At 39.2% G+C, this 14,429-nt stretch overlaps 1 protein-coding gene and 1 long non-coding RNA gene across 10 annotated transcripts in view; one reads left to right on the top strand and one right to left on the bottom strand.

Annotated features, from left to right (window-relative positions):
• The window catches only part of LOC106510093 (uncharacterized), a 291,454-nt gene that overhangs the window by 58,562 nt on the left and 218,463 nt on the right, over positions 1 to 14,429 (bottom strand). The window lies entirely within an intron of this gene.
• Positions 1 to 14,429, top strand: part of PRRX1 (paired related homeobox 1) — a 112,096-nt gene that overhangs the window by 75,203 nt on the left and 22,464 nt on the right. The gene's annotated exons all lie outside the window — the stretch shown is intronic.

Below are 14,429 nucleotides of genomic sequence, written 5' to 3'. Positions count from 1 at the left end.
GCCCAGGGAGAAAGACAGGACTTTGAAAAACATATCCAATTAGGGAGGGAGCTACTGAAAGCAATTTACAAAGAGCTGTTTGAGAAGTCAACTTGTTTGTTATCCCAGGGTTAAGAAAAGTTTTCAAAAAGAAAGGAAGGTTTAATACACTCAAATGCTGTAAAGCAGATCAGCTAATTGGAGGTGGAGAAAAGGCCATTGTCTGGATTACTGATTTTCTAAGGTATGGTATACTAGAGTGTTGGAAGAAGGGAATACGTTTTAGCAAGTTATGGTAAGAATAAGCGCTTTTAAAAAATGGAAGCAGTGGCTATAGACCACTGCTTGAGACTTTGGGGCATTAAAAGCATAAAAATAAGGATTCTTTTAGCGGCAGGTGGCAGAAACCTATCAAACTAGTTCAAATTACAAAGGTCTTTACTTAAAGGACACTAGGGCTGTTCATTGAACTCAGAGAAGTACTCTGGAGCCAGAGTAGCTCTGGGGACCCCCAGACATTGAAATAAGGTCCATATGTTTAGACTTGAAAAGGCCTATACACACACCCTTTTCTGGGTCTCACCAGCACTCCTGACTGGGCAAGGAGTCTGGGGCTAGCTGGATGTGCCCACCTAGAATCTGCATCCTTCATTGTAGACCATCCTTCAGGTACTCAGAATCTGGGATTTCCTGTTAAAATGATCTAGAACCCATTTTCATGGTCTCCATAAGCCTCTTTACCTCTCCATAGCCCCAGGTAAAGTACCATGCAGATGGTCCTTGCATACATGTGCTGCAGTTGCCACCTTGTATACATGTCTACTTTAGATGCTGGATGGGGCTGAGATGAGAAGAGAAGTGTGTAGGCCACAGGCTAGGGGCTAGGGCCCAGCTCTTCCCACACTGCTGTGTTCTGGGAAGGAACTGCAAAGCACACAGTCTAAGAATTCTGAATGGGAACCTGGCCTTTCAGATCATTATGGAGGGATTCAGTAATGGAGAGGAAGAGGAACATCATTTATTGAACAGATTGTTAGCTTGGTTCATAACATATATGTGTAGATGTACATAGGCAGACCTTCATGGGTTCTCATGCCCAGGTATTGCTCTAGTATTCCTGTGGATGAGTGACCTCACTTGGCTGCCTTTTGATTTACTTTCTGGAGATTCCATTAACTAGGAATCAGTGCCCGAAAGCTCGTTGAGTTATAAGTCTTGAATCTAAACCCATCCAAGTCCCACTTTTTTTTCCCTCTTAGAAATAGGATTCTGAGCTTCGTGAATTAGTAAGACCTTGGTTTAAAGACTTCTTTCAAAACCTGCATCTCAATTTATTGTGATTTACAGGGGCTAGATGTTTGATACCTTACAATGGGTCTGTAGGGGAGAGGACAGCAGAGAGATTTGAAAAGGACCAAGAAGAGAGACCTCAGGTTATTGCTTTAGCTCCTCTTAAGCCCCAGTATTTTCCACTGTGTTTCAAACTTCCTGAATTTTCTTGAAAAGGGGGAAATTCTGTTACATTTCACAGTTTGCAATTGCCCAATCCACAGGAGTCTTCGATATCTGGTATTGGGTTTAGATCCTCCGTGTTCCACAAAATAGCTCAGGTCATGTAGTTCTAGATTTGAAAGCCCATAATAAATGGACACTCCTCTTTCACCAATCCATTTCCATACTGTCAGGTACACTTTAGCAACAGGTGACAGGAACCCAACTGAAATTAGGTTGAGGTAGTAGTTTAATTAGGGTGTTTATTAGGTGGATGGGAGGTAGTTCAGAGGAATAAAGGAGGAGCCATAGGAATCAGGTATGGGAGCTCTGAGAACCTCAATTACTGGAACTGGGACTTAACATCATGAGAAACCTCTACTTGTCTCTCATTTCAGAGGTAATTTTTCTTCTTGGAGTCAGGAAAGTGGCTGCTGGCAGAGGCAGACTTACATACCTTGAGCTTTAGAAGATCTTAGAAACCAGTTTTGTTTTGTTTTGTTTGTTTGTTTGTTTTCATCTTTTTGTCTTTTCTAGGGCCGCTCCCGAGGCATATGGAGGTTCCCAGGCTAGGAGTCAAATCGGAGCTGCAGCTGCTGGCCTGCATCACAGCATCACAGCCACAGCAATGTGGGATCCGAGCTGCGTCTGCAACCTACCCCACAGCTCACAGCCACACCGGATCCTTAACCCACTGAGCAAGGCCAGGGATCGAACCCACAACCTCATGGTTCCTAGTCAGATTCATTAACCACTGAGCCATAACAGGAACTCCAGAAACCAGTTTTTGTTATAAATATCCTGGGTGAGGACTTTAATATCCTGGCTTGGTTTATGCACACCCCTGACCCTATCATTGTGCCCTGAGGGTGGAGGTGTACTGAGAGTCCAGTTCAGTGTTTGCCTTTTTCAGGTACCACTTGAGCACCAGTGCAACTACAATGTCCTCACCTCTAGGTCTAGTCACTACTAAAGCACTCAGACCCCAGGATATTTCCCGAGTCTTATAGACAGAACATCAACTGAACCAATGTATAAATGTTCCCCATCTTCATTGGCAGGTATACAATTATTGGGCATCTGTCACCATAGCAGTGGTTATTATCATGCATCCTTGTGTTGGTTTCCTCTTTTACACTGGCTCCTCATTCCTGCTCCCTGGAATCATTTTCCAAATAAACTACCTGCATGTCTGCCATTACCTTAACCTGTTTTTGTGGGGGGTGGGGGGGAGGGAGGGGAGAGGACCCTGACTAACATGAACCTCTATTCTCTTTAGCTAGGAGTATCCTACCCTAAACTATGTGGATTGAATATTGGGGACCTGTTGTTATCAAAAGAAAGAGAAGGAAATGAAATACAGGCAGATAAAAATAACACAGATCCTCCAGAGCAAGAAAGAAGAGAGAAACACTTTTGATGGTAAATTGTTTCCCATCTCAATTGGTATGAACTATTTCTTCTCATTAATGTTAGAAAATGTTTGCTGCAAATACTTTAATTAAAACCATACCATACCACTTCTGGGCACCTGGGTAGGTCTCATTCCCCAGCATCCCTTACAGTTAGGTGTGGTCTTGTGATGAATTTCTAGCCCACGGAATGTGAGCAGAAGTGGTATTTGATCATTTCAATCCTGGTTCATATCTCCCATTTGCACTTTCCCTTACTTGATCTTCCCTCTGGATGACTGATATGACAGCCTCTGATCAACTTTGGGAGCTACATTTTAAGGATGATGAAACAACAGTAAACATGGGACCTGGAAAAGTGACTTTAGGAAGCAAAGCTGCAAGTGTCACTGACCTGGAATCATTCTGGTGTATTATATGGCAGGGAAAATATTCTATTCTGTCCATTCATTATGTGACAAAATCTGTTTGTAAACTGCACCTCAGCCCATCCTAATATACTTTCTTCCCCTTTCTTCTCCCTTTCCTTCCTTTATTTCTTCAACACCGCATGAATTTCAAGATCCTTGTAACACATAGACTTACTTCTCTCCATGAGCACACATTCTTATTTTTTCACACTGGACATTTGAATTATGATATACTGTTTTGTGGCATTTTGTGTTCTTGGGAAAATACCTAATTAATTGAATGTTGTGGTAAATAAATACACTAAATAACACTTTCAATAAATTAGTGGTGACACTCTGGAGTTCCGGGAAAACATCCCATGATGTTATTTTAATTTTAAAAAGGCAGCATTCCTGAAAGTAAGGTCATATACAAATTGAAGACATCTGAAAATGTTTGCTTGCTTGCTTGCTTCCTTGCTTGCTTTCATTCATTCTTTCTTTCTTTTGTCTTTTTATGGCTCTACCTGCAGCATATGGAAGTTCTCAGGCTAGGGGTCAAATCAGAGCTCTAGCTACTGGCCTACACCACAGCCACAGCAATGCAGTATCTGAACCTCATCTGCAACCTACACCACAGCTCATGGCAACACTGGATCCTTAACCCACTGAGTGAAGCCAGGGATCGAAACCTCATGGTTACTAGTCAGATTTTTTTTCCACTGAGCCATGATGGGAATGCCTGAAAACCATTTCTTAGTCACATATTTATTTGCTTAGTGTCACACAGTTAAGCAGAGGTAAAATAAGCCTAGTAGACCTGGACAGCTAGAGAAATGCACCTATGTTCATGTGAAGACAGGAACAAAAATGTTCATCACAGCATGGTTTGCAATAATAAAATATTGGGGAAAAAATGAAATATCCATCAGAAAGAATAAATAAACTGTGATGTATTCATACAGTAGAAATAAGAAAGGAATAAATGAGAAATTGCTAAACATATCTACTGGGATACTTCTCAGAAACATAACTTTGAGGGGAAAAAATAAATTGTAGAAGGACATATGACACTATATAAAGTTTAAAAATGCATACCAAAATCATATTGTCTATAAACACATATGTAAAAATATTAAAAAGATGAAAATTTTCAGAAAATGCAAGTTCTGAGTAAGGAGGTAGGGGATAGGATTGGAAGGGGCACACTGGGTGCTTCAAATACATCTGAAATATTTCATTTCCTCAAAAATATGAGGTGCAAGTATAACAAAAATTAAAGTTGGACAAAAATTGGGTGGCAAGCACAGCATGTTCATGATATTGACCTCTGTACTTTTCTATGCTTACTACATATCAAAATTTGTTAAATGTGGGAAAAAAAGACTGGGCTATCTTACAACCTCAGCAAGGGCACATGCAAAATTGTGGTGTGTTTGTATAAATCCTAGATTTTTCTCTAGCAAAGTAGGGAGTAAAGATAACACATTTTTAAGGAGATTAAAAAAAAGTCCAACATATAATTTAACTCACCCAGTTAAACTTCTTGGCATAGAAGAGGAAATGTCTTTGAAAGGTTTTCTCCAAAAACATCTCCATTGTAAATCTAAATTCCTATGTTCACAGTTTGGGCTTCCAGGAGTCTCCCATTATCTGGGTTGTATGAGGTAACCCATACTTTTGACATTATTAGCCCTTATCAGACCTGCATGGTCTTGAAAGCATAGGACATAGTTTTGGTTTTTTTTTTTTTTTTGTCTTTTTGCCATTTTCTTGGGCCGCTCTCACGGCATATGGAGGTTCCCAGGCTAGGGGCTGAATCGGAAGCTATAGTCACCAGTCTATGCCAGAGCCACAGCAACGCTGGATCCGAGCCACGTCTGCAGCCTACACCACAGCTCACGGCAATGCCGGATCATTAACCCACTGAGCAAGGCCAGGGATCGAATCCGCAACCTCATGTCTCCTAGTCAGGTTCGTTAACCACTGGGCCACGACGGGAACTCCAGGACATAGTTTTGATGCATGTGATGGGGATAGAGGAGAAGTGTGTATGTTTGGGGGGGAGAGGTCTGGGAATCCTGTTGCAGGATGAAACACATTAATGGGAACACTGCAGAGGGGAATTTTAGGGGATATTATGATATAGTGGGAAGAGCATGGATCTTGTTTCCAGTCTCTACTTGGTTACTTAGTTGCAGTATAATCTTAGAAAATTATTTATTGCCTATGAGATTTTTTTCTTCTTTTTTTTAGTTTTTATTTCTCCCAACACACTTTTTCCCCCCACTGTACAGCTTAGGGGCCCAGTTACACATACATGTAAAGTGATACCTAAACCATAGGTTGATGGGGGGATTAAATGAGACAATAAACATGAAGGATTAACATACTATTTCAATCATATTGTAGATTTACATACTTCCAAGGGACAGCTCACACAGAATAGAGAGCGTCTTGGTTTGTAGGTTAGGAGGTCCAGGCTCTCTGTGTGGTGACATAGTGGAAGGAATTCAAAGATGAGAGAAGCGTGGCAGCAAGAAAAGGAAAAATGTGGAAAGGAAATGAGGGAGTGTATAGCGTGTGTGTACTGCCCTACTCTTTCCAGAATTATATACAAGATGTTTCTCCTGTTGCCTAGCTACTTGAAAAATTATGGTTGTTTTTTTTTTCCCCCACTTGAGTACAAAGATGAAACTCAATGTTTAAAATCCCCTTTCCCCCACCCCTTTGTAAAGTCCACAGAATAGTGAGTGAGGAGAGTTCCAGTGAGGTTTGGTTTTTTTTTTTTTTCTCTCTCAGAACACAAAATAGCCCAGCCCCAAAGCAGTAGCACAAGGAGCTAATATTTGAGAGAAGACGAAGGCCCCAAAGTATTTTTCTTCAATCCCCTTTGCCTACTGTTTCTTGTCTGTGCAATGTCCCTTCTTGTCAGGGATGGAGTGTTTGATGCTGTTTGGCTGTAGAGAACTTTCCGCAGTCTGGACAGTATTCCCTATTTCTCCTGACCCCCAACCTTTCCCGTCTTATCTCCAGCTGAGTTTTCAAAGAATTATAATCTCAGTGAGGAAAAAAAGCAATCATCATGGATGCCTAAGAACGATAACAAAATTTTCCTTCTCTAAGCCTCAAAAAATTGAAGTCTGCAGCTGTCTCCCACATGTCCCTGCTGTCTCTGTCACGAGGTACCTTACTCAGCCCCTGCCTCCCAGGAAAGAGTGCTCCTCCTTCCCCAGTCCACTCCCACACCAAGTAATCTGATGAGCATCAGGTGGATTAAACATATACTGCAAATATGCTGTCGACAAGAATTGCACAAAACCTAAGGATGGAATTTTGAAAAAAAGTATAAATCAGTTGACTACTAGGCCAAAAAACCCTGGTCTATCCATATTAATGACAGGTAATACAGACTTTAAGGCCTGTCTCGAGGCATGTTTCTACAACATTTTCTTAGCTTCTTTGCTGAAAACTCCAACTTGTCCTGCTTTACTTTACCCCATCTTCCTGCTTGGAAAACAGTCATAGTGCTTAAGAACAAAGACCTAAAGGCGTAAGTTATTCATAGGGTCAGCTGAAGGAGGACTTAAGGCTAGGTACCCGTTTGGCACACCGTTTGCACAGCATGATACGTCCTCTTAAGAATAAAAGAAAGAGGAGCCTCATGGCCCCAAGGGGTTTATGAGGGGTAGTTAGCAGGATATGCATTAGCAAGGAGAACCGAGGTGCAAACCTAGGCACACTGGATTGCTGCAGATAGGCACGCAGTCTGCAGAAGCACAGTGATGATTCTGTAGATGCTATGCATAGACAGCTGATGCCAAGCTTCCTCAAATGCTAATGATTGTTAAATGCCTAAAGGTCAGAATAAAAGCTTAATCAGCAACCGGCTATGTGACTTTTAAAATAACTTAAAAAAAAAAAAACACCTATATCCTGCATCTACAACTTCCTTCTCACTTGACAAAATCATAAAGAACACAATAAAAGCGGTGTGGTTTCTTAAGGTGGTGCTCTTGATCCCTGAAACCTTGAGTCCCCTGGTTCCCACCTTTACTTAAGATAAATGTCTCTGTGTCTAGTTTTACCTTAACTTTTTTCCTTAAGTTTCACAGCACCCATTCTTCAGCCCCATCCTGCTGAGCTGGTCTCAGCAAAGGCCAAGAGCCTTACTGGGGTAGGGGGGATCATTAGAAAGTTGAAAATAGAACAATTTAGCATGAAACTATAACAATTTTAAATAACACAACATTTAATGACATAGTCTTAAAATTTATAAACTGTATGTTGACAGAATTACAAAAAAAATTTAGAAATTTACAATATCAATTAGAATTTTTTTCTCTCAGTAAATAAATGATAAAGACTAAAAATTAGAGAGCTTGGGAGTTCCCGTCGTGGCAAGTGGTTAATGAATCTGACTAGGAACCATGAGGTTGCAGGTTCAAATCCCTGGCCTTGCTGAGTGGGCTAAGGATCCGGCGTTGCCGTGAGCTGTGGTGTAGGTTGCAGGCACGGTTCGGATCCCGTGTTGCTGTGGCTCTGGTGTAGGCAGGCGGCTACAGCCTCCGATTAGACCCCTAGCCTGGGAACCTCCATATGCCCTGGGAGCAACTCAAGAAGAGGCAAAAAGACAAAAAAAGAAAAAAAAAAAGCTTGAAAGAAGTGTTGGTCAAGACAGTTGACAAGCTTCGTCTTTATACATACTGGTAATATAAAATAAATTTTAAATATCAAAGAACTCATATAAACTACCTTTTAATAATAAATTAATTGAACACAATATGATTAGCAAAATAAATATCATGGGGGAAAACATTATAGGCCACATTTGAAAATCATAGTTAACAAAGGGTATTCCAGAAGGGTAGTTTCAGAAAGATAGCTCAACATTTTAAGGGAGGGAGATAACAGGTATTTTACCTACATGGGTGGAGGGGAGAAGCCCTACAGCCAGTCTAAAGCCCGGTTTGTCTGTCTCCTGGAAACATCAGAGCAACTGACCCTAGTCTTAACCCACTGGAATATACATGGACTAAACTCACGTCTGCCTATAGAAGTTGAGGGAGATGCTTGAGTGCACTATATTGAATTGCACTCAGTAATACTATAGTATATTATACAACAATAAGTTTGATGATCTCAGGTATTCTGAGTAGCCCATGCTCAGTCCTGCTCTGGCTTATATAAGACTAAGACTACTGGGTTTCCTGAAGGCTGATGTTAATCTTCATTCACGTAGTCATTATAAGCTATAATTGTAAAATCTTGGAGTGTGAAATTTGCACTTCCATCTGCCCTGGAAAATGTGCCGTGTATCCTTACTTCACTAGCTTCCTTTGGGACTCTTTAGAAAAATGAATCCATCTTCATTTGCTAAAACAATGTCTGTACTTGGTCTTCTGTCAATTTAAACTCCCTAATAAAAGTTATTAAGTCCTATTTGACTTTGCTTCCTAGAAAACTATTGAATGAATGCTTTTTGAGAAAAAGAGAAAAATAGAGATTATGGCCTCATGTACTGTGTACTTCTTTAAATTGGCAGGATTTATAGACTGGTAGGTTGAGATATTCAAATGTACTTCTTCATCTTTATTTCTAGAAGCCTTTTTAAAAATTATGAAAATTATTATGGCAGGGCTTCTAAATTTTTTACCTGATGATGCTATCCTCAGAGTAGTAGCCAGAAAGTTGAAAACGTCCAATGAATTTTTGAGTAATGTTCTCATTTTCAACAGAAAATTATAGAGAAATGAAATAGATAATGATATAATAAGTTGAATATAATTTTTGACTGGTTGAATAATCAATATCCAAAGATTATGTTTTTTTATTAGCACACTTCAGAAATTTGGTGTAGGTCACTTTTGCTTAATATATTAACCAATTGCAAGTACAAAGGTAAAAAAAAATTATGCTTATCAAAATTTCAAATGATCTAAGCCCTGAAAGAAGAGCTAATACACTTGAGTCACAGGATTCATTTCAAGATGAATTCCTTTCAATGTTAGGTAATGGATTATTGGGCTCCTAATCCCAAGGGGGAGAAAAAAGCTACCTAAAGCAGCATCTTTCCCTAGTATACACACCTCCTAGAATGGTTAAAATTAAATAGATTGTCCGTAACAACAGTTGGTGAGGATGTGGTACATTGCTGGTGGAAGTGAACAGTGATACAACTTTAGAGAACATTTTGTCCATTTCTTCTCAAGCTGAAAATATAGTTACCACAAGACCAAGAAATTCCATTCCTATTTATCCAAGAGAAAAGAAAAAAAAATGTGTTTATATAGAGAACTGTACACAAATGCTTATAACCATTTATTCATAATAATCTGAAATGGAAATAAATGCTCACAATAAGTGAATAAGCCAATATGTGTGGTATATTCAAACAATTAAATACTACTGAGCATTGAGAAGAAACAAACTATTGATTCGTGCAACAATATGGGTGAATCTCAAAAACATTATATTGATTGCAGAAAGACAGAGACAAAGATTCTATGTTTAATTTCATTACATGAAATTCTAGAAAAGAAAAAAATCTAATCCATAGGTCTAGAATTTCAGCAGGTTACCTAGGACTGGGGTTGGAAAGATTGATTACAAAGGTTACAAGGGATCTTCATGAGGAATGGAAGAGCGCTTTACCTTGCCTGGGGTGATAGCTTCATGATTGCACAGAATTTATTAAAATTCATCGAATCATACTCATAAAATATGTATATTTTTTTGTATGTAAGCTATGCTTCAAAAAGATTTTAAAAGGAGTTCCTGTAGCGGCTCAGTTGTTAACAAACCTGACTAGTATTCATGAGGAAGCAGGTTCAATCCCTGGCCTGGCTCAGTAGGTTAAGGCTCTGACTTTGCTAGGAGCTGTGGTGTAGGTCGCAGATTTGGCTCAGATCCCTTGTTGCTGTGGCTGCGGTGTAGGCCAGCAGCTGCAGCTCCAATTCGACCCCTAGCCTGGGAACCTCCATATACCACGGGTACAGCCCTAAAAAGACCAAAAAAAAAAAAAAAAAAAAAAAAAAAGATTTAAAAATAGTATGATTGTAGAATTCTAAAAAAGATGTTGGAGATACCAATAAACATTTGGTAGTAGAAACAAATCTCTCTGAATGATCCTATGATAAAATTTTATAGTGTAAGAAGTGAGATCTAGGAGTTCCCGTCGTGGCGCAGTGGTTAACGAATCCGACTAGGAACCATGAGGTTGCGGGTTCGGTCCCTGCCCTTGCTCAGTGGGTTAACGATCCGGCGTTGCCGTGAGCTGTGGTGTAGGTTGCAGACGAGGCTCGGATCCCGCGTTGCTGTGGCTCTGGCGTAGGCTAGTGGCTACAGCTCCGATTAGACCCCTAGCCTGGGAACCTCCATATGCCGCGGGAGCGGCCCAAAGAAATAGCAAAAAGCAAAATAAATAAATAAATAAATATAAATAAATAAATAAAAAAAATAAAAAATAAAAAATAAAAAAAAAAAAAAAAAAAAAAAAAAAAAAAGAAGTGAGATCTAGGAACAGGAACAGATATTAATCAATGGCTTGAGCTGCAAAGTAATAAATAAATTTTGTGTGTGTTGGTTAATTCAATTAATTGGGCTTCTCTGCCCAAAAAGCATATTCCCAATATGACTTCATAGAATATTATATATTCAGAATTGCCCTAAAGGCTTAAAGGATTAGGGTCTGCAAACAAGCAATGAAAACCATTATTGTGATCTTAATTATTATTTTTTATATTTGTATTTGTCTTGGTCACATTGAAGTTTCCTAAAATTTAAACAATCTATTTTGGAAGAGAATAATGTCGGTACCAAATAAAAACTGAACATGATTTTCCAGTATGAGATAATGTGCTTCCATTTCACATGGAAGTAAATCATTTTGTCAAGGAAGGTTGCATTTTACATCATAGGAGGGTGATTATGGGGAAAAGCTAGGGTATTACCTAAAAAATTAAAATCCAAAAAAGATGGACATGAATAGGAAAGCTTGACAGTGATTTAGGGGAAGCCACAGACTGACCCCCTAACGCTAAAATTTTTTCTTCTGAAACACAGCTGTATTGGTTCTAGGAGCAAGCCGAAATCCAGAAGAGTTAGATGTTGTACTCTTTCCAGATGGTGGCTCACCAATTTGAGTGATGGAAAAGTGACTTCTACATTCCATTCTAATTTTGAATTCAGTGTTTATATGAGCATAATTTTTAATACACTTTTTATACTGCTATTATATATATATATTTTTTACACATACATGTACACATTCTATTTTCTAACATTATTATGCTCCATCATAAGAGACTAGACATAGTTCCCAGCACTACACGGCCGGAACTCATTGCTTATCCATTCCAAAGGCAATAGTTTGCATCTATTAACCCCAAGCTCACCATCCACCCCACTCCCTCTCCCTCCCCCTTGGCAACCACTAGTCATGCTTGAGTGGCATGATACCAATATGAGCAAGAGGCCAGTTTCTGGTTAGCTAGCTGCTCTTTGGGTAACACTATGGAGTATTTCAGCTCTCAAGTTTGTTTAAGTTTCCATACTTTTGGTGGCAAAATTAAACTCAAAAAAGAGAAAAAAAAAAAATCCTCACATATTTTGCTTCCTGGGCAGTCCTATCACATATATTTCAGAATAAAATCATTAGTGTTGACGAATTTTCCCAGTTATGCTTGGGAACCTGACACAGAGTTTTGAAAGTTGCTTCCTGTTGCGCCACCCAGCTTGAACTCTTAAAAATTGTTCAGTTGCTAAACCAAACACACCCCAGGTTGGCCAAGGAAAATAATCTATTTTCCTATTTCCTGTGCTCCATCAGGGTACACAACATAGAATAAGCCAAAATTCCTCCACAGTGGGCTTGCAGTCTTAAGGAGACCATTATTTTCAATGCAGAAAGTCAAATATTTTTTCCAGAACCAATTTTCTTGCTGACCACACTGAGCATTGAGAAATCAGTGAGTGCCTTCTTGGGAAAAATTGAATTGAAGAAGAAATTTGGCTTTAGAAAACAGGAAGCGGGTTTCTCTTGCTGTATAAAGCCAAGAGAGAAGGGCTTCTAGACCACACTGTCAAAGGTGTGTGAATAATCTCTAGAGGCAGTGACTACTCCTTTTGATGCTTATCTAAACCAAAGCAAGTTTTATCCATCATCCCTCATTAAATGACAAAGCTCGGATAATACCCATGGGCTTTTCTTTCTTTTCAAGGAAGAGAAGATCAGGTTGGGAAAGACCCATTCGACACTTTTAAGTCTTTAATACAAACATATTTCATTCATTAGGGTAATGTTTTCCTCAGGCTTGTCCAGGAATAAATCCCAATCTTCTCCTGTTAACATCCCAAAGACACAGCTGATTTGTTTTCAGTTGGGGCAATGAAATGTTTAAATGGGAAACACATGTCCATTTGGTCTGAGGAGGACATGCTAGGAAGCTTCTTGTTTACGAGGCCCCCACTCAAAGATAATCTGACAGCCACAGAGAGACTAAACAAGCAACTAGCAATTAACTCCTAAATAATACTTCTTCCTGGGAAGATAGTGGATTTTAAACCCATGTGGAACGCTCAGTACCTAACACAAGGTTTAAAAGGCTCTTTATTTCAAAAAGGAGGAAGTGCCCTTAAAAACGTTACTTAGTTGTTGCCCTTCTCCTTGGAACGCAAGTGATTTGACCTAACCCATTCCACACAAATGCTCCTGATCCCGGATCACTGCCTGTCCTAGGTAGTGTTTCCACATGGATATTTCTTCCCAGCATGGCTTTTACCTGTATATAATATACTTTTCTAAATTCTGAATCCCAAGCACGACTTGGAAATGGGAAGGAAAATATCTCCTGAGAGAATTACGCTGAATAAACAACAGAGAGAAGTTGCTGAGTCAAAGGACTCTCAGGAGATGATGACCTGGGGAGCGGAAATTCAAGGTCAACATGTTTGTTATCAGGACAGGAGCATATAGGAGGGATCACAGTCTAATCTTTGTAGCTATTACCATGGCCTAAGTGTGTATTCATGGCTCTGTGTGCTGTTAAGAGTGAGTCTTTCTTGTAAATAAAATAAATACAGTAAGTTTAATCACAGGATATTTTATACAACTTCTATGAGTAGTGTTTCTAGGAATTACATTTTAGAAACAAAATAGGAGTTCCCGTCGTGGCGCAGTGGTTAACGAATCCGACTAGGAACCATGAGGTTGCGGGTTCGGTCCCTGCCCTTGCTCAGTGGGTTAACGATCCGGCGTTGCCCTGAGCTGTGGTGTAGGTCGCAGACGCGGCTCGGATCCCGCGTTGCTGTGGCTCTGGCGTAGGCTGGTGGCTACAGCTCTGATTGGACCCCTAGCCTGGGAACCTCCATATGCCGCGGCAGCAGCCCAAGAAATAGAAACAACAACAACAAAAAGACAAAAAAAAAAAAAAAAAAAGAAAAAAGAAACAAAATAAGTCCTTAAATTGATGTTATTGACCTGTGATTTTGTATGTTGCTACTAAACTTGTTTGAAGATCTGTGTTACATTATTTAAATCCCACCCAATAGTGTTTTCTGATGTTTTCCAGTGTTTGAATATTTACTATAAACTATAGTTCTTTTTAGTACTATTAATCTTAATACTATTATTTTAAATAATAAAAATAATGTAATAATTATTAATACATGCATTTATTAAAAAATATGTTTTAGATAACCTTAATAAGAAGTGAAGAGTGTAAAGAATGTTGAAAGTATTTTAAGAATAACTTATGACTGGGAATTAGGAATTCTCAGGAAGTTTAATGTCTTGTTCCCAAATCCTAAGATTAATACCTGTTGGGAATTTATAAAGTACTAGTCCTTGGTGAACTCAGAAGGAAACATCATTTGTGAATGGAATACCTGTCTTCTGTGTTCAGTGTATTAGCAAAGATTGGTGAAAATTTCTTGAACTTGGAAATTGAAAGAACCAGATAAAAACCCTTCAGAGACTTGCCCTCTAGATAGCCTTGGGCAAGCAATGGCAATATGGAAATACTAATACGTTACTAGATTGTTGATGAGCTCGAGTAAGATTATGAATTTTACTTTGTACCATTTTATGTGCTTTAGATAAATAGGAATAAATATAGGCAATTATCTCAAATAATCTTGCCAAATTTTTCATGCCCAC

This window comes from Sus scrofa, chromosome 4 (assembly GCF_054392235.1).
Source record: "Sus scrofa isolate SSC_HxYL_T2T_F1_AM1 chromosome 4, Sscrofa_HxYL_maternal_Yorkshire_Landrace_v2.0, whole genome shotgun sequence".
In the NCBI taxonomy this organism is placed as follows: domain Eukaryota; kingdom Metazoa; phylum Chordata; class Mammalia; order Artiodactyla; family Suidae; genus Sus; species Sus scrofa.
The sequence above is the reverse complement of the archived record's forward strand: the minus strand, read 5'-3'. Positions and strand labels throughout refer to the sequence as shown.